This window comes from Anomaloglossus baeobatrachus, unplaced genomic scaffold, assembly GCF_048569485.1.
Source record: "Anomaloglossus baeobatrachus isolate aAnoBae1 unplaced genomic scaffold, aAnoBae1.hap1 Scaffold_2776, whole genome shotgun sequence".
In the NCBI taxonomy this organism is placed as follows: domain Eukaryota; kingdom Metazoa; phylum Chordata; class Amphibia; order Anura; family Aromobatidae; genus Anomaloglossus; species Anomaloglossus baeobatrachus.
The window spans coordinates 1-21,419 of record NW_027442262.1 but is presented as its reverse complement, the minus strand read 5'-3'; the positions used below and the strand labels follow the sequence as shown (position 1 = coordinate 21,419).

The 21,419-nt window shown below is 46.8% G+C and overlaps 13 non-coding genes and 1 pseudogene across 13 annotated transcripts; all 14 read right to left on the bottom strand.

The window, feature by feature from the left end:
• Positions 1–317: 317 nt before the first annotated feature.
• On the bottom strand, positions 318–508 carry LOC142265785 (U2 spliceosomal RNA). The gene has a single exon (XR_012732014.1). It is a non-coding gene; the product is annotated as a U2 spliceosomal RNA (small nuclear RNA).
• Positions 509–1,895: 1,387 nt separating this feature from the next.
• Positions 1,896–2,086, bottom strand: LOC142265784 (U2 spliceosomal RNA). Its single transcript, XR_012732013.1, has one exon. It is a non-coding gene; the product is annotated as a U2 spliceosomal RNA (small nuclear RNA).
• Positions 2,087–3,473: 1,387 nt separating this feature from the next.
• On the bottom strand, positions 3,474–3,668 carry LOC142265771 (U2 spliceosomal RNA). Its single transcript, XR_012732006.1, has one exon. It is a non-coding gene; the product is annotated as a U2 spliceosomal RNA (small nuclear RNA).
• Positions 3,669–4,323: 655 nt separating this feature from the next.
• On the bottom strand, positions 4,324–4,465 carry LOC142265783 (U2 spliceosomal RNA; annotated as a pseudogene).
• A 1,387-nt stretch (positions 4,466–5,852) lies between these two features.
• On the bottom strand, positions 5,853–6,043 carry LOC142265782 (U2 spliceosomal RNA). The gene has a single exon (XR_012732012.1). It is a non-coding gene; the product is annotated as a U2 spliceosomal RNA (small nuclear RNA).
• Positions 6,044–7,430: 1,387 nt separating this feature from the next.
• LOC142265770 (U2 spliceosomal RNA) lies at positions 7,431–7,621 on the bottom strand. The gene has a single exon (XR_012732005.1). It is a non-coding gene; the product is annotated as a U2 spliceosomal RNA (small nuclear RNA).
• A 1,387-nt stretch (positions 7,622–9,008) lies between these two features.
• On the bottom strand, positions 9,009–9,199 carry LOC142265757 (U2 spliceosomal RNA). The gene has a single exon (XR_012731996.1). It is a non-coding gene; the product is annotated as a U2 spliceosomal RNA (small nuclear RNA).
• A 1,387-nt stretch (positions 9,200–10,586) lies between these two features.
• On the bottom strand, positions 10,587–10,777 carry LOC142265745 (U2 spliceosomal RNA). Its single transcript, XR_012731985.1, has one exon. It is a non-coding gene; the product is annotated as a U2 spliceosomal RNA (small nuclear RNA).
• Positions 10,778–12,164: 1,387 nt separating this feature from the next.
• LOC142265828 (U2 spliceosomal RNA) lies at positions 12,165–12,355 on the bottom strand. Its single transcript, XR_012732052.1, has one exon. It is a non-coding gene; the product is annotated as a U2 spliceosomal RNA (small nuclear RNA).
• A 1,387-nt stretch (positions 12,356–13,742) lies between these two features.
• On the bottom strand, positions 13,743–13,933 carry LOC142265816 (U2 spliceosomal RNA). Its single transcript, XR_012732041.1, has one exon. It is a non-coding gene; the product is annotated as a U2 spliceosomal RNA (small nuclear RNA).
• A 1,387-nt stretch (positions 13,934–15,320) lies between these two features.
• On the bottom strand, positions 15,321–15,511 carry LOC142265804 (U2 spliceosomal RNA). Its single transcript, XR_012732030.1, has one exon. It is a non-coding gene; the product is annotated as a U2 spliceosomal RNA (small nuclear RNA).
• A 1,387-nt stretch (positions 15,512–16,898) lies between these two features.
• On the bottom strand, positions 16,899–17,089 carry LOC142265791 (U2 spliceosomal RNA). The gene has a single exon (XR_012732019.1). It is a non-coding gene; the product is annotated as a U2 spliceosomal RNA (small nuclear RNA).
• A 1,388-nt stretch (positions 17,090–18,477) lies between these two features.
• Positions 18,478–18,668, bottom strand: LOC142265763 (U2 spliceosomal RNA). Its single transcript, XR_012732001.1, has one exon. It is a non-coding gene; the product is annotated as a U2 spliceosomal RNA (small nuclear RNA).
• Positions 18,669–20,055: 1,387 nt separating this feature from the next.
• Positions 20,056–20,248, bottom strand: LOC142265767 (U2 spliceosomal RNA). The gene has a single exon (XR_012732003.1). It is a non-coding gene; the product is annotated as a U2 spliceosomal RNA (small nuclear RNA).
• Positions 20,249–21,419: the final 1,171 nt, after the last annotated feature.

The following is a 21,419-nucleotide window of genomic DNA, read 5'->3' as shown; positions in this document are numbered from 1 at the left end:
TGTGGTCACTGCAGCAGCAGGTGAATCCACTTTGTCCAAAAGGGATCTATTCCATTCAATTGCAAATGATCTAGATAAGACAGAGAACTGCAGCACGGGGACATAGCCGAGTTGGTCAGGTTGAGTGGTGATGAGTTTGCTATTTGGATGAATAAAGAAAGTCAAAAGTGTGAAAGATAAAAAACAAAAGGAGGAAGTGTGAAAAGTGAATGGGCCAAATTGAGGTGCATATGAAGACGTATGCTTTCTTCCAATTCATTAAATCGGGCTAATATGAATCAGGTGAATTGAGTTCTGCTTTTGGAAACTGGGTTAAGAAGGGGTGCACCGTTCCTGGAGGTACTGCAATACCAGGTCAATGCGTGGAGTGGACAGAGCAAGCTCTTTTTCCATCTCCCTGTTCTAAAAATCCATTTAATATATGGTCCCCAGATAGGGGACGTATCAGATATTAAACTGATAAGAACAGATACTACACTTGATCTTAGCCAAAAGGCCGAGAAGCGATAACCAGAATTGGTTTGGGCCTCGAGTGGCACCCTGGCCTATGCCGGACACATCTTAGGGAGAGAGAGCGAGAGGGAGACAAACCCACGCCTACACAAGACATTTTGTCACCCAAGCCAACCCTTGAAAAGGCTGCTTTGCAGAGCAAAAACAAGAAGAATGGTGCGTTTTGCAGCCGCCGCCCACTGCAATGAATCTGAATAACTCCTCCTTTAGGGCGCAAGCAACTCCCCTCCCCCTTGCAGTCTTTCCAATTCACGATACAAAAAGACGGACAGGACAGGTTGCCTGACTTTCCGTCACTGCCACCCTTTGCCATCCTTACCCGTAGAAAGCCCTTTCATCATCCCCAAACCCTAATCTTTTCCCTTTCCTTCCCAGCCCCCAAACCCTGCCCTCTGTACCTTTCTCACCACCCGCTTCCCTTCTCCTGTCATCCCCCTACCACCCGGGAAAAAAAGAGATTGCCCCCTCCTTCCACTAGCCCACCCTCCCACCCAAAGAACAACTTCTTCTGCGCAGCTTGTTTTCTAGGCAGCAGCGCTATTGTGATGTCATCGGGGGGCATTGTGACAAGCCGCCAGTGTTCCGTCTCTTCATGTTGTGCACAGTTCAAACGGAAAATACATCAACAGGCAGACTACAGAAAAGCTTACTATCAAAGGTTAGAGGGGGGCTTTCTCAGAGGGCTTTTTACAGTTTTTCTATTCCCAATTAGCCGTTTAAGTGTACTTATTGAAAGTAGTAATTCTTTCATAGGCCGCCCTTTCTTAGTATTTGACGTTCCTTATATTGCGGTATGAGGCTTCGCAGTAGGTTGCAAACATTCATCACCCATGACTGTCCCCAATTGAGCTCAGAAGCTCAATGTCTATCATGACCTCTCTTTTAGAATGTCCAAGAGCAAGCAAACTATTCCTCCAGGAGAGGGCGCCAACAGACTACTAAAGAGATCATCATTACTCAAAGAAAACCCCAAAAACCAATGCATGATAGGAATAAACAGGTAACTTTCTTTGGAGTGGAAGCGGAGAGATCGCACCAGATGCCAATTCTAGATCTTATCACACCTGTGGTCACTGCAGCAGCAGGTGAATCCACTTTGTCCAAAAGGGATCTATTCCATTCAATTGCAAATGATCTAGATAAGACAGAGAACTGCAGCACGGGGACATAGCCGAGTTGGTCAGGTTGAGTGGTGATGAGTTTGCTATTTGGATGAATAAAGAAAGTCAAAAGTGTGAAAGATAAAAAACAAAAGGAGGAAGTGTGAAAAGTGAATGGGCCAAATTGAGGTGCATATGAAGACGTATGCTTTCTTCCAATTCATTAAATCGGGCTAATATGAATCAGGTGAATTGAGTTCTGCTTTTGGAAACTGGGTTAAGAAGGGGTGCACCGTTCCTGGAGGTACTGCAATACCAGGTCAATGCGTGGAGTGGACAGAGCAAGCTCTTTTTCCATCTCCCTGTTCTAAAAATCCATTTAATATATGGTCCCCAGATAGGGGACGTATCAGATATTAAACTGATAAGAACAGATACTACACTTGATCTTAGCCAAAAGGCCGAGAAGCGATAACCAGAATTGGTTTGGGCCTCGAGTGGCACCCTGGCCTATGCCGGACACATCTTAGGGAGAGAGAGCGAGAGGGAGACAAACCCACGCCTACACAAGACATTTTGTCACCCAAGCCAACCCTTGAAAAGGCTGCTTTGCAGAGCAAAAACAAGAAGAATGGTGCGTTTTGCAGCCGCCGCCCACTGCAATGAATCTGAATAACTCCTCCTTTAGGGCGCAAGCAACTCCCCTCCCCCTTGCAGTCTTTCCAATTCACGATACAAAAAGACGGACAGGACAGGTTGCCTGACTTTCCGTCACTGCCACCCTTTGCCATCCTTACCCGTAGAAAGCCCTTTCATCATCTCCAAACCCTAATCTTTTCCCTTTCCTTCCCAGCCCCCAAACCCTGCCCTCTGTACCTTTCTCACCACCCGCTTCCCTTCTCCTGTCATCCCCCTACCACCCGGGAAAAAAAGAGATTGCCCCCTCCTTCCACTAGCCCACCCTCCCACCCAAAGAACAACTTCTTCTGCGCAGCTTGTTTTCTAGGCAGCAGCGCTATTGTGATGTCATCGGGGGGCATTGTGACAAGCCGCCAGTGTTCCGTCTCTTCATGTTGTGCACAGTTCAAACGGAAAATACATCAACAGGCAGACTACAGAAAAGCTTACTATCAAAGGTTAGAGGGGGGCTTTCTCAGAGGGCTTTTTACAGTTTTTCTATTCCCAATTAGCCGTTTAAGTGTACTTATTGAAAGTAGTAATTCTTTCATAGGCCGCCCTTTCTTAGTATTTGACGTTCCTTATATTGCGGTATGAGGCTTCGCAGTAGGTTGCAAACATTCATCACCCATGACTGTCCCCAATTGAGCTCAGAAGCTCAATGTCTATCATGACCTCTCTTTTAGAATGTCCAAGAGCAAGCAAACTATTCCTCCAGGAGAGGGCGCCAACAGACTACTAAAGAGATCATCATTACTCAAAGAAAACCCCAAAAACCAATGCATGATAGGAATAAACAGGTAACTTTCTTTGGAGTGGAAGCGGAGAGATCGCACCAGATGCCAATTCTAGATCTTATCACACCTGTGGTCACTGCAGCAGCAGGTGAATCCACTTTGTCCAAAAGGGATCTATTCCATTCAATTGCAAATGATCTAGATAAGACAGAGAACTGCAGCACGGGGACATAGCCGAGTTGGTCAGGTTGAGTGGTGATGAGTTTGCTATTTGGATGAATAAAGAAAGTCAAAAGTGTGAAAGATAAAAAACAAAAGGAGGAAGTGTGAAAAGTGAATGGGCCAAATTGAGGTGCATATGAAGACGTATGCTTTCTTCCAATTCATTAAATCGGGCTAATATGAATCAGGTGAATTGAGTTCTGCTTTTGGAAACTGGGTTAAGAAGGGGTGCACCGTTCCTGGAGGTACTGCAATACCAGGTCAATGCGTGGAGTGGACAGAGCAAGCTCTTTTTCCATCTCCCTGTTCTAAAAATCCATTTAATATATGGTCCCCAGATAGGGGACGTATCAGATATTAAACTGATAAGAACAGATTTTGATTTAATGAAGCTTTCCAAAGCACCGCAAAAATGCATGACCGAAGTCACACCAAAAACAGTGCAAAGGCTAGGATTCGTGTGGACCCCTCCGTGAGAAGAGGATCCCCAAAAATCAACCCCGTCCCTCCGAGCCAGAAGGCCACAGCGAGGGTCAGGGATCTTCGGTGCTCCCCCAAGCCGAAGCCTGGTTGAGCCTTGTTGTTGCTCCCAGCGTCCACCGAGGCATCTTACCCAAGTGGAGTAGGGAGCTACTAGTCGTTGGTTTCGCAGCCGAGACTGCCCGGACCGTCAACCGGTGTTGGTTTCTCAGCCCAAGGCTGACCGGACCTCCAACCGGGTGTTGGTTTCTCAGCCCAAGGCTGACCGGACCTCCAACCGGGTGTTGGTTTCTCAGCCCAAGGCTAACCGGACCTCCAACCGGGTGTTGGTTTCTCAGCCCAAAGCTGACCGGACTTCCGACCGGGATTATAAAAATTTCCCTTCTTAGCCAGAAGGCCAGGATAGGGCAATATGCTTGGAAAGTATGAATAGGCAAGGCGCGGCGTGCGACAGAGTCTGAGGCTTACCAGGGTCCCAACCTAGCAAGTTCAGACTCCCTCCAGGGTGTCCATTCCTGGGGCACATTGCACCATAACCCCCACACTTACTCAGTCTAATAGCCTCAATCCTGGTAGGGCCATGGTTTCCTCTAGATGGATATACTATCCTCCCAAAGTACTAACAAGTGCAACCTTCCAGTGTGCATTGCATCATTGTACTAAGGTGGCCGGAGCCTTAAACCACCTTTTCGAACGATACTACACTTGATCTTAGCCAAAAGGCCGAGAAGCGATAACCAGAATTGGTTTGGGCCTCGAGTGGCACCCTGGCCTATGCCGGACACATCTTAGGGAGAGAGAGCGAGAGGGAGACAAACCCACGCCTACACAAGACATTTTGTCACCCAAGCCAACCCTTGAAAAGGCTGCTTTGCAGAGCAAAAACAAGAAGAATGGTGCGTTTTGCAGCCGCCGCCCACTGCAATGAATCTGAATAACTCCTCCTTTAGGGCGCAAGCAACTCCCCTCCCCCTTGCAGTCTTTCCAATTCACGATACAAAAAGACGGACAGGACAGGTTGCCTGACTTTCCGTCACTGCCACCCTTTGCCATCCTTACCCGTAGAAAGCCCTTTCATCATCCCCAAACCCTAATCTTTTCCCTTTCCTTCCCAGCCCCCAAACCCTGCCCTCTGTACCTTTCTCACCACCCGCTTCCCTTCTCCTGTCATCCCCCTACCACCCGGGAAAAAAAGAGATTGCCCCCTCCTTCCACTAGCCCACCCTCCCACCCAAAGAACAACTTCTTCTGCGCAGCTTGTTTTCTAGGCAGCAGCGCTATTGTGATGTCATCGGGGGGCATTGTGACAAGCCGCCAGTGTTCCGTCTCTTCATGTTGTGCACAGTTCAAACGGAAAATACATCAACAGGCAGACTACAGAAAAGCTTACTATCAAAGGTTAGAGGGGGGCTTTCTCAGAGGGCTTTTTACAGTTTTTCTATTCCCAATTAGCCGTTTAAGTGTACTTATTGAAAGTAGTAATTCTTTCATAGGCCGCCCTTTCTTAGTATTTGACGTTCCTTATATTGCGGTATGAGGCTTCGCAGTAGGTTGCAAACATTCATCACCCATGACTGTCCCCAATTGAGCTCAGAAGCTCAATGTCTATCATGACCTCTCTTTTAGAATGTCCAAGAGCAAGCAAACTATTCCTCCAGGAGAGGGCGCCAACAGACTACTAAAGAGATCATCATTACTCAAAGAAAACCCCAAAAACCAATGCATGATAGGAATAAACAGGTAACTTTCTTTGGAGTGGAAGCGGAGAGATCGCACCAGATGCCAATTCTAGATCTTATCACACCTGTGGTCACTGCAGCAGCAGGTGAATCCACTTTGTCCAAAAGGGATCTATTCCATTCAATTGCAAATGATCTAGATAAGACAGAGAACTGCAGCACGGGGACATAGCCGAGTTGGTCAGGTTGAGTGGTGATGAGTTTGCTATTTGGATGAATAAAGAAAGTCAAAAGTGTGAAAGATAAAAAACAAAAGGAGGAAGTGTGAAAAGTGAATGGGCCAAATTGAGGTGCATATGAAGACGTATGCTTTCTTCCAATTCATTAAATCGGGCTAATATGAATCAGGTGAATTGAGTTCTGCTTTTGGAAACTGGGTTAAGAAGGGGTGCACCGTTCCTGGAGGTACTGCAATACCAGGTCAATGCGTGGAGTGGACAGAGCAAGCTCTTTTTCCATCTCCCTGTTCTAAAAATCCATTTAATATATGGTCCCCAGATAGGGGACGTATCAGATATTAAACTGATAAGAACAGATACTACACTTGATCTTAGCCAAAAGGCCGAGAAGCGATAACCAGAATTGGTTTGGGCCTCGAGTGGCACCCTGGCCTATGCCGGACACATCTTAGGGAGAGAGAGCGAGAGGGAGACAAACCCACGCCTACACAAGACATTTTGTCACCCAAGCCAACCCTTGAAAAGGCTGCTTTGCAGAGCAAAAACAAGAAGAATGGTGCGTTTTGCAGCCGCCGCCCACTGCAATGAATCTGAATAACTCCTCCTTTAGGGCGCAAGCAACTCCCCTCCCCCTTGCAGTCTTTCCAATTCACGATACAAAAAGACGGACAGGACAGGTTGCCTGACTTTCCGTCACTGCCACCCTTTGCCATCCTTACCCGTAGAAAGCCCTTTCATCATCCCCAAACCCTAATCTTTTCCCTTTCCTTCCCAGCCCCCAAACCCTGCCCTCTGTACCTTTCTCACCACCCGCTTCCCTTCTCCTGTCATCCCCCTACCACCCGGGAAAAAAAGAGATTGCCCCCTCCTTCCACTAGCCCACCCTCCCACCCAAAGAACAACTTCTTCTGCGCAGCTTGTTTTCTAGGCAGCAGCGCTATTGTGATGTCATCGGGGGGCATTGTGACAAGCCGCCAGTGTTCCGTCTCTTCATGTTGTGCACAGTTCAAACGGAAAATACATCAACAGGCAGACTACAGAAAAGCTTACTATCAAAGGTTAGAGGGGGGCTTTCTCAGAGGGCTTTTTACAGTTTTTCTATTCCCAATTAGCCGTTTAAGTGTACTTATTGAAAGTAGTAATTCTTTCATAGGCCGCCCTTTCTTAGTATTTGACGTTCCTTATATTGCGGTATGAGGCTTCGCAGTAGGTTGCAAACATTCATCACCCATGACTGTCCCCAATTGAGCTCAGAAGCTCAATGTCTATCATGACCTCTCTTTTAGAATGTCCAAGAGCAAGCAAACTATTCCTCCAGGAGAGGGCGCCAACAGACTACTAAAGAGATCATCATTACTCAAAGAAAACCCCAAAAACCAATGCATGATAGGAATAAACAGGTAACTTTCTTTGGAGTGGAAGCGGAGAGATCGCACCAGATGCCAATTCTAGATCTTATCACACCTGTGGTCACTGCAGCAGCAGGTGAATCCACTTTGTCCAAAAGGGATCTATTCCATTCAATTGCAAATGATCTAGATAAGACAGAGAACTGCAGCACGGGGACATAGCCGAGTTGGTCAGGTTGAGTGGTGATGAGTTTGCTATTTGGATGAATAAAGAAAGTCAAAAGTGTGAAAGATAAAAAACAAAAGGAGGAAGTGTGAAAAGTGAATGGGCCAAATTGAGGTGCATATGAAGACGTATGCTTTCTTCCAATTCATTAAATCGGGCTAATATGAATCAGGTGAATTGAGTTCTGCTTTTGGAAACTGGGTTAAGAAGGGGTGCACCGTTCCTGGAGGTACTGCAATACCAGGTCAATGCGTGGAGTGGACAGAGCAAGCTCTTTTTCCATCTCCCTGTTCTAAAAATCCATTTAATATATGGTCCCCAGATAGGGGACGTATCAGATATTAAACTGATAAGAACAGATACTACACTTGATCTTAGCCAAAAGGCCGAGAAGCGATAACCAGAATTGGTTTGGGCCTCGAGTGGCACCCTGGCCTATGCCGGACACATCTTAGGGAGAGAGAGCGAGAGGGAGACAAACCCACGCCTACACAAGACATTTTGTCACCCAAGCCAACCCTTGAAAAGGCTGCTTTGCAGAGCAAAAACAAGAAGAATGGTGCGTTTTGCAGCCGCCGCCCACTGCAATGAATCTGAATAACTCCTCCTTTAGGGCGCAAGCAACTCCCCTCCCCCTTGCAGTCTTTCCAATTCACGATACAAAAAGACGGACAGGACAGGTTGCCTGACTTTCCGTCACTGCCACCCTTTGCCATCCTTACCCGTAGAAAGCCCTTTCATCATCCCCAAACCCTAATCTTTTCCCTTTCCTTCCCAGCCCCCAAACCCTGCCCTCTGTACCTTTCTCACCACCCGCTTCCCTTCTCCTGTCATCCCCCTACCACCCGGGAAAAAAAGAGATTGCCCCCTCCTTCCACTAGCCCACCCTCCCACCCAAAGAACAACTTCTTCTGCGCAGCTTGTTTTCTAGGCAGCAGCGCTATTGTGATGTCATCGGGGGGCATTGTGACAAGCCGCCAGTGTTCCGTCTCTTCATGTTGTGCACAGTTCAAACGGAAAATACATCAACAGGCAGACTACAGAAAAGCTTACTATCAAAGGTTAGAGGGGGGCTTTCTCAGAGGGCTTTTTACAGTTTTTCTATTCCCAATTAGCCGTTTAAGTGTACTTATTGAAAGTAGTAATTCTTTCATAGGCCGCCCTTTCTTAGTATTTGACGTTCCTTATATTGCGGTATGAGGCTTCGCAGTAGGTTGCAAACATTCATCACCCATGACTGTCCCCAATTGAGCTCAGAAGCTCAATGTCTATCATGACCTCTCTTTTAGAATGTCCAAGAGCAAGCAAACTATTCCTCCAGGAGAGGGCGCCAACAGACTACTAAAGAGATCATCATTACTCAAAGAAAACCCCAAAAACCAATGCATGATAGGAATAAACAGGTAACTTTCTTTGGAGTGGAAGCGGAGAGATCGCACCAGATGCCAATTCTAGATCTTATCACACCTGTGGTCACTGCAGCAGCAGGTGAATCCACTTTGTCCAAAAGGGATCTATTCCATTCAATTGCAAATGATCTAGATAAGACAGAGAACTGCAGCACGGGGACATAGCCGAGTTGGTCAGGTTGAGTGGTGATGAGTTTGCTATTTGGATGAATAAAGAAAGTCAAAAGTGTGAAAGATAAAAAACAAAAGGAGGAAGTGTGAAAAGTGAATGGGCCAAATTGAGGTGCATATGAAGACGTATGCTTTCTTCCAATTCATTAAATCGGGCTAATATGAATCAGGTGAATTGAGTTCTGCTTTTGGAAACTGGGTTAAGAAGGGGTGCACCGTTCCTGGAGGTACTGCAATACCAGGTCAATGCGTGGAGTGGACAGAGCAAGCTCTTTTTCCATCTCCCTGTTCTAAAAATCCATTTAATATATGGTCCCCAGATAGGGGACGTATCAGATATTAAACTGATAAGAACAGATACTACACTTGATCTTAGCCAAAAGGCCGAGAAGCGATAACCAGAATTGGTTTGGGCCTCGAGTGGCACCCTGGCCTATGCCGGACACATCTTAGGGAGAGAGAGCGAGAGGGAGACAAACCCACGCCTACACAAGACATTTTGTCACCCAAGCCAACCCTTGAAAAGGCTGCTTTGCAGAGCAAAAACAAGAAGAATGGTGCGTTTTGCAGCCGCCGCCCACTGCAATGAATCTGAATAACTCCTCCTTTAGGGCGCAAGCAACTCCCCTCCCCCTTGCAGTCTTTCCAATTCACGATACAAAAAGACGGACAGGACAGGTTGCCTGACTTTCCGTCACTGCCACCCTTTGCCATCCTTACCCGTAGAAAGCCCTTTCATCATCCCCAAACCCTAATCTTTTCCCTTTCCTTCCCAGCCCCCAAACCCTGCCCTCTGTACCTTTCTCACCACCCGCTTCCCTTCTCCTGTCATCCCCCTACCACCCGGGAAAAAAAGAGATTGCCCCCTCCTTCCACTAGCCCACCCTCCCACCCAAAGAACAACTTCTTCTGCGCAGCTTGTTTTCTAGGCAGCAGCGCTATTGTGATGTCATCGGGGGGCATTGTGACAAGCCGCCAGTGTTCCGTCTCTTCATGTTGTGCACAGTTCAAACGGAAAATACATCAACAGGCAGACTACAGAAAAGCTTACTATCAAAGGTTAGAGGGGGGCTTTCTCAGAGGGCTTTTTACAGTTTTTCTATTCCCAATTAGCCGTTTAAGTGTACTTATTGAAAGTAGTAATTCTTTCATAGGCCGCCCTTTCTTAGTATTTGACGTTCCTTATATTGCGGTATGAGGCTTCGCAGTAGGTTGCAAACATTCATCACCCATGACTGTCCCCAATTGAGCTCAGAAGCTCAATGTCTATCATGACCTCTCTTTTAGAATGTCCAAGAGCAAGCAAACTATTCCTCCAGGAGAGGGCGCCAACAGACTACTAAAGAGATCATCATTACTCAAAGAAAACCCCAAAAACCAATGCATGATAGGAATAAACAGGTAACTTTCTTTGGAGTGGAAGCGGAGAGATCGCACCAGATGCCAATTCTAGATCTTATCACACCTGTGGTCACTGCAGCAGCAGGTGAATCCACTTTGTCCAAAAGGGATCTATTCCATTCAATTGCAAATGATCTAGATAAGACAGAGAACTGCAGCACGGGGACATAGCCGAGTTGGTCAGGTTGAGTGGTGATGAGTTTGCTATTTGGATGAATAAAGAAAGTCAAAAGTGTGAAAGATAAAAAACAAAAGGAGGAAGTGTGAAAAGTGAATGGGCCAAATTGAGGTGCATATGAAGACGTATGCTTTCTTCCAATTCATTAAATCGGGCTAATATGAATCAGGTGAATTGAGTTCTGCTTTTGGAAACTGGGTTAAGAAGGGGTGCACCGTTCCTGGAGGTACTGCAATACCAGGTCAATGCGTGGAGTGGACAGAGCAAGCTCTTTTTCCATCTCCCTGTTCTAAAAATCCATTTAATATATGGTCCCCAGATAGGGGACGTATCAGATATTAAACTGATAAGAACAGATACTACACTTGATCTTAGCCAAAAGGCCGAGAAGCGATAACCAGAATTGGTTTGGGCCTCGAGTGGCACCCTGGCCTATGCCGGACACATCTTAGGGAGAGAGAGCGAGAGGGAGACAAACCCACGCCTACACAAGACATTTTGTCACCCAAGCCAACCCTTGAAAAGGCTGCTTTGCAGAGCAAAAAGAAGAAGAATGGTGCGTTTTGCAGCCGCCGCCCACTGCAATGAATCTGAATAACTCCTCCTTTAGGGCGCAAGCAACTCCCCTCCCCCTTGCAGTCTTTCCAATTCACGATACAAAAAGACGGACAGGACAGGTTGCCTGACTTTCCGTCACTGCCACCCTTTGCCATCCTTACCCGTAGAAAGCCCTTTCATCATCCCCAAACCCTAATCTTTTCCCTTTCCTTCCCAGCCCCCAAACCCTGCCCTCTGTACCTTTCTCACCACCCGCTTCCCTTCTCCTGTCATCCCCCTACCACCCGGGAAAAAAAGAGATTGCCCCCTCCTTCCACTAGCCCACCCTCCCACCCAAAGAACAACTTCTTCTGCGCAGCTTGTTTTCTAGGCAGCAGCGCTATTGTGATGTCATCGGGGGGCATTGTGACAAGCCGCCAGTGTTCCGTCTCTTCATGTTGTGCACAGTTCAAACGGAAAATACATCAACAGGCAGACTACAGAAAAGCTTACTATCAAAGGTTAGAGGGGGGCTTTCTCAGAGGGCTTTTTACAGTTTTTCTATTCCCAATTAGCCGTTTAAGTGTACTTATTGAAAGTAGTAATTCTTTCATAGGCCGCCCTTTCTTAGTATTTGACGTTCCTTATATTGCGGTATGAGGCTTCGCAGTAGGTTGCAAACATTCATCACCCATGACTGTCCCCAATTGAGCTCAGAAGCTCAATGTCTATCATGACCTCTCTTTTAGAATGTCCAAGAGCAAGCAAACTATTCCTCCAGGAGAGGGCGCCAACAGACTACTAAAGAGATCATCATTACTCAAAGAAAACCCCAAAAACCAATGCATGATAGGAATAAACAGGTAACTTTCTTTGGAGTGGAAGCGGAGAGATCGCACCAGATGCCAATTCTAGATCTTATCACACCTGTGGTCACTGCAGCAGCAGGTGAATCCACTTTGTCCAAAAGGGATCTATTCCATTCAATTGCAAATGATCTAGATAAGACAGAGAACTGCAGCACGGGGACATAGCCGAGTTGGTCAGGTTGAGTGGTGATGAGTTTGCTATTTGGATGAATAAAGAAAGTCAAAAGTGTGAAAGATAAAAAACAAAAGGAGGAAGTGTGAAAAGTGAATGGGCCAAATTGAGGTGCATATGAAGACGTATGCTTTCTTCCAATTCATTAAATCGGGCTAATATGAATCAGGTGAATTGAGTTCTGCTTTTGGAAACTGGGTTAAGAAGGGGTGCACCGTTCCTGGAGGTACTGCAATACCAGGTCAATGCGTGGAGTGGACAGAGCAAGCTCTTTTTCCATCTCCCTGTTCTAAAAATCCATTTAATATATGGTCCCCAGATAGGGGACGTATCAGATATTAAACTGATAAGAACAGATACTACACTTGATCTTAGCCAAAAGGCCGAGAAGCGATAACCAGAATTGGTTTGGGCCTCGAGTGGCACCCTGGCCTATGCCGGACACATCTTAGGGAGAGAGAGCGAGAGGGAGACAAACCCACGCCTACACAAGACATTTTGTCACCCAAGCCAACCCTTGAAAAGGCTGCTTTGCAGAGCAAAAACAAGAAGAATGGTGCGTTTTGCAGCCGCCGCCCACTGCAATGAATCTGAATAACTCCTCCTTTAGGGCGCAAGCAACTCCCCTCCCCCTTGCAGTCTTTCCAATTCACGATACAAAAAGACGGACAGGACAGGTTGCCTGACTTTCCGTCACTGCCACCCTTTGCCATCCTTACCCGTAGAAAGCCCTTTCATCATCCCCAAACCCTAATCTTTTCCCTTTCCTTCCCAGCCCCCAAACCCTGCCCTCTGTACCTTTCTCACCACCCGCTTCCCTTCTCCTGTCATCCCCCTACCACCCGGGAAAAAAAGAGATTGCCCCCTCCTTCCACTAGCCCACCCTCCCACCCAAAGAACAACTTCTTCTGCGCAGCTTGTTTTCTAGGCAGCAGCGCTATTGTGATGTCATCGGGGGGCATTGTGACAAGCCGCCAGTGTTCCGTCTCTTCATGTTGTGCACAGTTCAAACGGAAAATACATCAACAGGCAGACTACAGAAAAGCTTACTATCAAAGGTTAGAGGGGGGCTTTCTCAGAGGGCTTTTTACAGTTTTTCTATTCCCAATTAGCCGTTTAAGTGTACTTATTGAAAGTAGTAATTCTTTCATAGGCCGCCCTTTCTTAGTATTTGACGTTCCTTATATTGCGGTATGAGGCTTCGCAGTAGGTTGCAAACATTCATCACCCATGACTGTCCCCAATTGAGCTCAGAAGCTCAATGTCTATCATGACCTCTCTTTTAGAATGTCCAAGAGCAAGCAAACTATTCCTCCAGGAGAGGGCGCCAACAGACTACTAAAGAGATCATCATTACTCAAAGAAAACCCCAAAAACCAATGCATGATAGGAATAAACAGGTAACTTTCTTTGGAGTGGAAGCGGAGAGATCGCACCAGATGCCAATTCTAGATCTTATCACACCTGTGGTCACTGCAGCAGCAGGTGAATCCACTTTGTCCAAAAGGGATCTATTCCATTCAATTGCAAATGATCTAGATAAGACAGAGAACTGCAGCACGGGGACATAGCCGAGTTGGTCAGGTTGAGTGGTGATGAGTTTGCTATTTGGATGAATAAAGAAAGTCAAAAGTGTGAAAGATAAAAAACAAAAGGAGGAAGTGTGAAAAGTGAATGGGCCAAATTGAGGTGCATATGAAGACGTATGCTTTCTTCCAATTCATTAAATCGGGCTAATATGAATCAGGTGAATTGAGTTCTGCTTTTGGAAACTGGGTTAAGAAGGGGTGCACCGTTCCTGGAGGTACTGCAATACCAGGTCAATGCGTGGAGTGGACAGAGCAAGCTCTTTTTCCATCTCCCTGTTCTAAAAATCCATTTAATATATGGTCCCCAGATAGGGGACGTATCAGATATTAAACTGATAAGAACAGATACTACACTTGATCTTAGCCAAAAGGCCGAGAAGCGATAACCAGAATTGGTTTGGGCCTCGAGTGGCACCCTGGCCTATGCCGGACACATCTTAGGGAGAGAGAGCGAGAGGGAGACAAACCCACGCCTACACAAGACATTTTGTCACCCAAGCCAACCCTTGAAAAGGCTGCTTTGCAGAGCAAAAACAAGAAGAATGGTGCGTTTTGCAGCCGCCGCCCACTGCAATGAATCTGAATAACTCCTCCTTTAGGGCGCAAGCAACTCCCCTCCCCCTTGCAGTCTTTCCAATTCACGATACAAAAAGACGGACAGGACAGGTTGCCTGACTTTCCGTCACTGCCACCCTTTGCCATCCTTACCCGTAGAAAGCCCTTTCATCATCCCCAAACCCTAATCTTTTCCCTTTCCTTCCCAGCCCCCAAACCCTGCCCTCTGTACCTTTCTCACCACCCGCTTCCCTTCTCCTGTCATCCCCCTACCACCCGGGAAAAAAAGAGATTGCCCCCTCCTTCCACTAGCCCACCCTCCCACCCAAAGAACAACTTCTTCTGCGCAGCTTGTTTTCTAGGCAGCAGCGCTATTGTGATGTCATCGGGGGGCATTGTGACAAGCCGCCAGTGTTCCGTCTCTTCATGTTGTGCACAGTTCAAACGGAAAATACATCAACAGGCAGACTACAGAAAAGCTTACTATCAAAGGTTAGAGGGGGGCTTTCTCAGAGGGCTTTTTACAGTTTTTCTATTCCCAATTAGCCGTTTAAGTGTACTTATTGAAAGTAGTAATTCTTTCATAGGCCGCCCTTTCTTAGTATTTGACGTTCCTTATATTGCGGTATGAGGCTTCGCAGTAGGTTGCAAACATTCATCACCCATGACTGTCCCCAATTGAGCTCAGAAGCTCAATGTCTATCATGACCTCTCTTTTAGAATGTCCAAGAGCAAGCAAACTATTCCTCCAGGAGAGGGCGCCAACAGACTACTAAAGAGATCATCATTACTCAAAGAAAACCCCAAAAACCAATGCATGATAGGAATAAACAGGTAACTTTCTTTGGAGTGGAAGCGGAGAGATCGCACCAGATGCCAATTCTAGATCTTATCACACCTGTGGTCACTGCAGCAGCAGGTGAATCCACTTTGTCCAAAAGGGATCTATTCCATTCAATTGCAAATGATCTAGATAAGACAGAGAACTGCAGCACGGGGACATAGCCGAGTTGGTCAGGTTGAGTGGTGATGAGTTTGCTATTTGGATGAATAAAGAAAGTCAAAAGTGTGAAAGATAAAAAACAAAAGGAGGAAGTGTGAAAAGTGAATGGGCCAAATTGAGGTGCATATGAAGACGTATGCTTTCTTCCAATTCATTAAATCGGGCTAATATGAATCAGGTGAATTGAGTTCTGCTTTTGGAAACTGGGTTAAGAAGGGGTGCACCGTTCCTGGAGGTACTGCAATACCAGGTCAATGCGTGGAGTGGACAGAGCAAGCTCTTTTTCCATCTCCCTGTTCTAAAAATCCATTTAATATATGGTCCCCAGATAGGGGACGTATCAGATATTAAACTGATAAGAACAGATACTACACTTGATCTTAGCCAAAAGGCCGAGAAGCGATAACCAGAATTGGTTTGGGCCTCGAGTGGCACCCTGGCCTATGCCGGACACATCTTAGGGAGAGAGAGCGAGAGGGAGACAAACCCACGCCTACACAAGACATTTTGTCACCCAAGCCAACCCTTGAAAAGGCTGCTTTGCAGAGCAAAAACAAGAAGAATGGTGCGTTTTGCAGCCGCCGCCCACTGCAATGAATCTGAATAACTCCTCCTTTAGGGCGCAAGCAACTCCCCTCCCCCTTGCAGTCTTTCCAATTCACGATACAAAAAGACGGACAGGACAGGTTGCCTGACTTTCCGTCACTGCCACCCTTTGCCATCCTTACCCGTAGAAAGCCCTTTCATCATCCCCAAACCCTAATCTTTTCCCTTTCCTTCCCAGCCCCCAAACCCTGCCCTCTGTACCTTTCTCACCACCCGCTTCCCTTCTCCTGTCATCCCCCTACCACCCGGGAAAAAAAGAGATTGCCCCCTCCTTCCACTAGCCCACCCTCCCACCCAAAGAACAACTTCTTCTGCGCAGCTTGTTTTCTAGGCAGCAGCGCTATTGTGATGTCATCGGGGGGCATTGTGACAAGCCGCCAGTGTTCCGTCTCTTCATGTTGTGCACAGTTCAAACGGAAAATACATCAACAGGCAGACTACAGAAAAGCTTACTATCAAAGGTTAGAGGGGGGCTTTCTCAGAGGGCTTTTTACAGTTTTTCTATTCCCAATTAGCCGTTTAAGTGTACTTATTGAAAGTAGTAATTCTTTCATAGGCCGCCCTTTCTTAGTATTTGACGTTCCTTATATTGCGGTATGAGGCTTCGCAGTAGGTTGCAAACATTCATCACCCATGACTGTCCCCAATTGAGCTCAGAAGCTCAATGTCTATCATGACCTCTCTTTTAGAATGTCCAAGAGCAAGCAAACTATTCCTCCAGGAGAGGGCGCCAACAGACTACTAAAGAGATCATCATTACTCAAAGAAAACCCCAAAAACCAATGCATGATAGGAATAAACAGGTAACTTTCTTTGGAGTGGAAGCGGAGAGATCGCACCAGATGCCAATTCTAGATCTTATCACACCTGTGGTCACTGCAGCAGCAGGTGAATCCACTTTGTCCAAAAGGGATCTATTCCATTCAATTGCAAATGATCTAGATAAGACAGAGAACTGCAGCACGGGGACATAGCCGAGTTGGTCAGGTTGAGTGGTGATGAGTTTGCTATTTGGATGAATAAAGAAAGTCAAAAGTGTGAAAGATAAAAAACAAAAGGAGGAAGTGTGAAAAGTGAATGGGCCAAATTGAGGTGCATATGAAGACGTATGCTTTCTTCCAATTCATTAAATCGGGCTAATATGAATCAGGTGAATTGAGTTCTGCTTTTGGAAACTGGGTTAAGAAGGGGTGCACCGTTCCTGGAGGTACTGCAATACCAGGTCAATGCGTGGAGTGGACAGAGCAAGCTCTTTTTCCATCTCCCTGTTCTAAAAATCCATTTAATATATGGTCCCCAGATAGGGGACGTATCAGATATTAAACTGATAAGAACAGATACTACACTTGATCTTAGCCAAAAGGCCGAGAAGCGATAACCAGAATTGGTTTGGGCCTCGAGTGGCACCCTGGCCTATGCCGGACACATCTTAGGGAGAGAGAGCGAGAGGGAGACAAACCCACGCCTACACAAGACATTTTGTCACCCAAGCCAACCCTTGAAAAGGCTGCTTTGCAGAGCAAAAACAAGAAGAATGGTGCGTTTTGCAGCCGCCGCCCACTGCAATGAATCTGAATAACTCCTCCTTTAGGGCGCAAGCAACTCCCCTCCCCCTTGCAGTCTTTCCAATTCACGATACAAAAAGACGGACAGGACAGGTTGCCTGACTTTCCGTCACTGCCACCCTTTGCCATCCTTACCCGTAGAAAGCCCTTTCATCATCCCCAAACCCTAATCTTTTCCCTTTCCTTCCCAGCCCCACAAACCCTGCCCTCTGTACCTTTCTCACCACCCGCTTCCCTTCTCCTGTCATCCCCCTACCACCCGGGAAAAAAAGAGATTGCCCCCTCCTTCCACTAGCCCACCCTCCCACCCAAAGAACAACTTCTTCTGCGCAGCTTGTTTTCTAGGCAGCAGCGCTATTGTGATGTCATCGGGGGGCATTGTGACAAGCCGCCAGTGTTCCGTCTCTTCATGTTGTGCACAGTTCAAACGGAAAATACATCAACAGGCAGACTACAGAAAAGCTTACTATCAAAGGTTAGAGGGGGGCTTTCTCAGAGGGCTTTTTACAGTTTTTCTATTCCCAATTAGCCGTTTAAGTGTACTTATTGAAAGTAGTAATTCTTTCATAGGCCGCCCTTTCTTAGTATTTGACGTTCCTTATATTGCGGTATGAGGCTTCGCAGTAGGTTGCAAACATTCATCACCCATGACTGTCCCCAATTGAGCTCAGAAGCTCAATGTCTATCATGACCTCTCTTTTAGAATGTCCAAGAGCAAGCAAACTATTCCTCCAGGAGAGGGCGCCAACAGACTACTAAAGAGATCATCATTACTCAAAGAAAACCCCAAAAACCAATGCATGATAGGAATAAACAGGTAACTTTCTTTGGAGTGGAAGCGGAGAGATCGCACCAGATGCCAATTCTAGATCTTATCACACCTGTGGTCACTGCAGCAGCAGGTGAATCCACTTTGTCCAAAAGGGATCTATTCCATTCAATTGCAAATGATCTAGATAAGACAGAGAACTGCAGCACGGGGACATAGCCGAGTTGGTCAGGTTGAGTGGTGATGAGTTTGCTATTTGGATGAATAAAGAAAGTCAAAAGTGTGAAAGATAAAAAACAAAAGGAGGAAGTGTGAAAAGTGAATGGGCCAAATTGAGGTGCATATGAAGACGTATGCTTTCTTCCAATTCATTAAATCGGGCTAATATGAATCAGGTGAATTGAGTTCTGCTTTTGGAAACTGGGTTAAGAAGGGGTGCACCGTTCCTGGAGGTACTGCAATACCAGGTCAATGCGTGGAGTGGACAGAGCAAGCTCTTTTTCCATCTCCCTGTTCTAAAAATCCATTTAATATATGGTCCCCAGATAGGGGACGTATCAGATATTAAACTGATGAGAACAGATACTACACTTGATCTTAGCCAAAAGGCCGAGAAGCGATAACCAGAATTGGTTTGGGCCTCGAGTGGCACCCTGGCCTATGCCGGACACATCTTAGGGAGAGAGAGCGAGAGGGAGACAAACCCACGCCTACACAAGACATTTTGTCACCCAAGCCAACCCTTGAAAAGGCTGCTTTGCAGAGCAAAAACAAGAAGAATGGTGCGTTTTGCAGCCGCCGCCCACTGCAATGAATCTGAATAACTCCTCCTTTAGGGCGCAAGCAACTCCCCTCCCCCTTGCAGTCTTTCCAATTCACGATACAAAAAGACGGACAGGACAGGTTGCCTGACTTTCCGTCACTGCCACCCTTTGCCATCCTTACCCATAGAAAGCCCTTTCATCATCCCCAAACCCTAATCTTTTCCCTTTCCTTCCCAGCCCCCAAACCCTGCCCTCTGTACCTTTCTCACCACCCGCTTCCCTTCTCCTGTCATCCCCCTACCACCCGGGAAAAAAAGAGATTGCCCCCTCCTTCCACTAGCCCACCCTCCCACCCAAAGAACAACTTCTTCTGCGCAGCTTGTTTTCTAGGCAGCAGCGCTATTGTGATGTCATCGGGGGGCATTGTGACAAGCCGCCAGTGTTCCGTCTCTTCATGTTGTGCACAGTTCAAACGGAAAATACATCAACAGGCAGACTACAGAAAAGCTTACTATCAAAGGTTAGAGGGGGGCTTTCTCAGAGGGCTTTTTACAGTTTTTCTATTCCCAATTAGCCGTTTAAGTGTACTTATTGAAAGTAGTAATTCTTTCATAGGCCGCCCTTTCTTAGTATTTGACGTTCCTTATATTGCGGTATGAGGCTTCGCAGTAGGTTGCAAACATTCATCACCCATGACTGTCCCCAATTGAGCTCAGAAGCTCAATGTCTATCATGACCTCTCTTTTAGAATGTCCAAGAGCAAGCAAACTATTCCTCCAGGAGAGGGCGCCAACAGACTACTAAAGAGATCATCATTACTCAAAGAAAACCCCAAAAACCAATGCATGATAGGAATAAACAGGTAACTTTCTTTGGAGTGGAAGCGGAGAGATCGCACCAGATGCCAATTCTAGATCTTATCACACCTGTGGTCACTGCAGCAGCAGGTGAATCCACTTTGTCCAAAAGGGATCTATTCCATTCAATTGCAAATGATCTAGATAAGACAGAGAACTGCAGCACGGGGACATAGCCGAGTTGGTCAGGTTGAGTGGTGATGAGTTTGCTATTTGGATGAATAAAGAAAGTCAAAAGTGTGAAAGATAAAAAACAAAAGGAGGAAGTGTGAAAAGTGAATGGGCCAAATTGAGGTGCATATGAAGACGTATGCTTTCTTCCAATTCATTAAATCGGGCTAATATGAATCAGGTGAATTGAGTTCTGCTTTTGGAAACTGGGTTAAGAAGGGGTGCACCGTTCCTGGAGGTACTGCAATACCAGGTCAATGCGTGGAGTGGACAGAGCAAGCTCTTTTTCCATCTCCCTGTTCTAAAAATCCATTTAATATATGGTCCCCAGATAGGGGACGTATCAGATATTAAACTGATAAGAACAGATTTTTGATTTAATGAAGCTTTCCAAAGCACCACAAAAAATGCATGACCGAAGTCACACCAAAAACAGTGCAAAGGCTAGGATTCGTGTGGACCCCACCGTGAGGAGAGGGTCCCCAAAAATCAACCCCGTCCCTCCGAGCCAGAAGGCCACAGCAAGGGTCGGGGATCTTCGGTGCTCCCCCAAGCCGAAGCCTGGTTGAGCCTTGTCGTTGCTCCCAGCGTCCACCCAGGCATCTTACCCAAGTGGAGTAGAGAGCTACTAGTTGTTGGTTTCGCAGCCGAAACTGCCCGGACCGTCAACCGGTGTTGGTTTCTCAGCCCAAGGCTAACCGGACCTCCAACCGGGTGTTGGTTTCTCAGCCGAAGCTGACCCAGACCTCCAACCGGGTGTTGGTTTCTCAGCCGAAGCTGACCCGGACCTCCAACCGGGTGTTAGTTTCTCAGCCCAAAGCTGACCAGACCTCCGACCGGGATTATAAAAATTTCCCTTCCTAGCCAGAAGGCCGGGATAGGGTAATATGCTCAAAAAGTATGAAAAGGCAAGGTACGGTGTGCTACAGAGCCCAAGGCTTGCCGGGGTCCCAAGCCAGCAAGCTCAGACTCACTCCAGGGTCATCAGTCCTGGGGCACGTTGTACCATAGCCCCCCACCCTTACTCAGTCTAATAGCCTCGATCCTGGTAGGGCCATGTTTTCCTCTAGATGAATATACTATCCACCCAGAGTACTAGCAAGCGCAACCTTCCAGTGTGCATTGTATCATTGTACTAAGGTGGCCTGGAGCTTAAACCACCTCTTCGAACAACACTACACTTGATCTTAGCCAAAAGGCCGAGAAGCGATAACCAGAATTGGTTTGGGCCTCGAGTGGCACCCTGGCCTATGCCGGACACATCTTAGGGAGAGAGAGCGAGAGGGAGACAAACCCACGCCTACACAAGACATTTTGTCACCCAAGCCAACCCTTGAAAAGGCTGCTTTGCAGAGCAAAAACAAGAAGAATGGTGCGTTTTGCAGCCGCCGCCCACTGCAATGAATCTGAATAACTCCTCCTTTAGGGCGCAAGCAACTCCCCTCCCCCTTGCAGTCTTTCCAATTCACGATACAAAAAGACGGACAGGACAGGTTGCCTGACTTTCCGTCACTGCCACCCTTTGCCATCCTTACCCGTAGAAAGCCCTTTCATCATCCCCAAACCCTAATCTTTTCCCT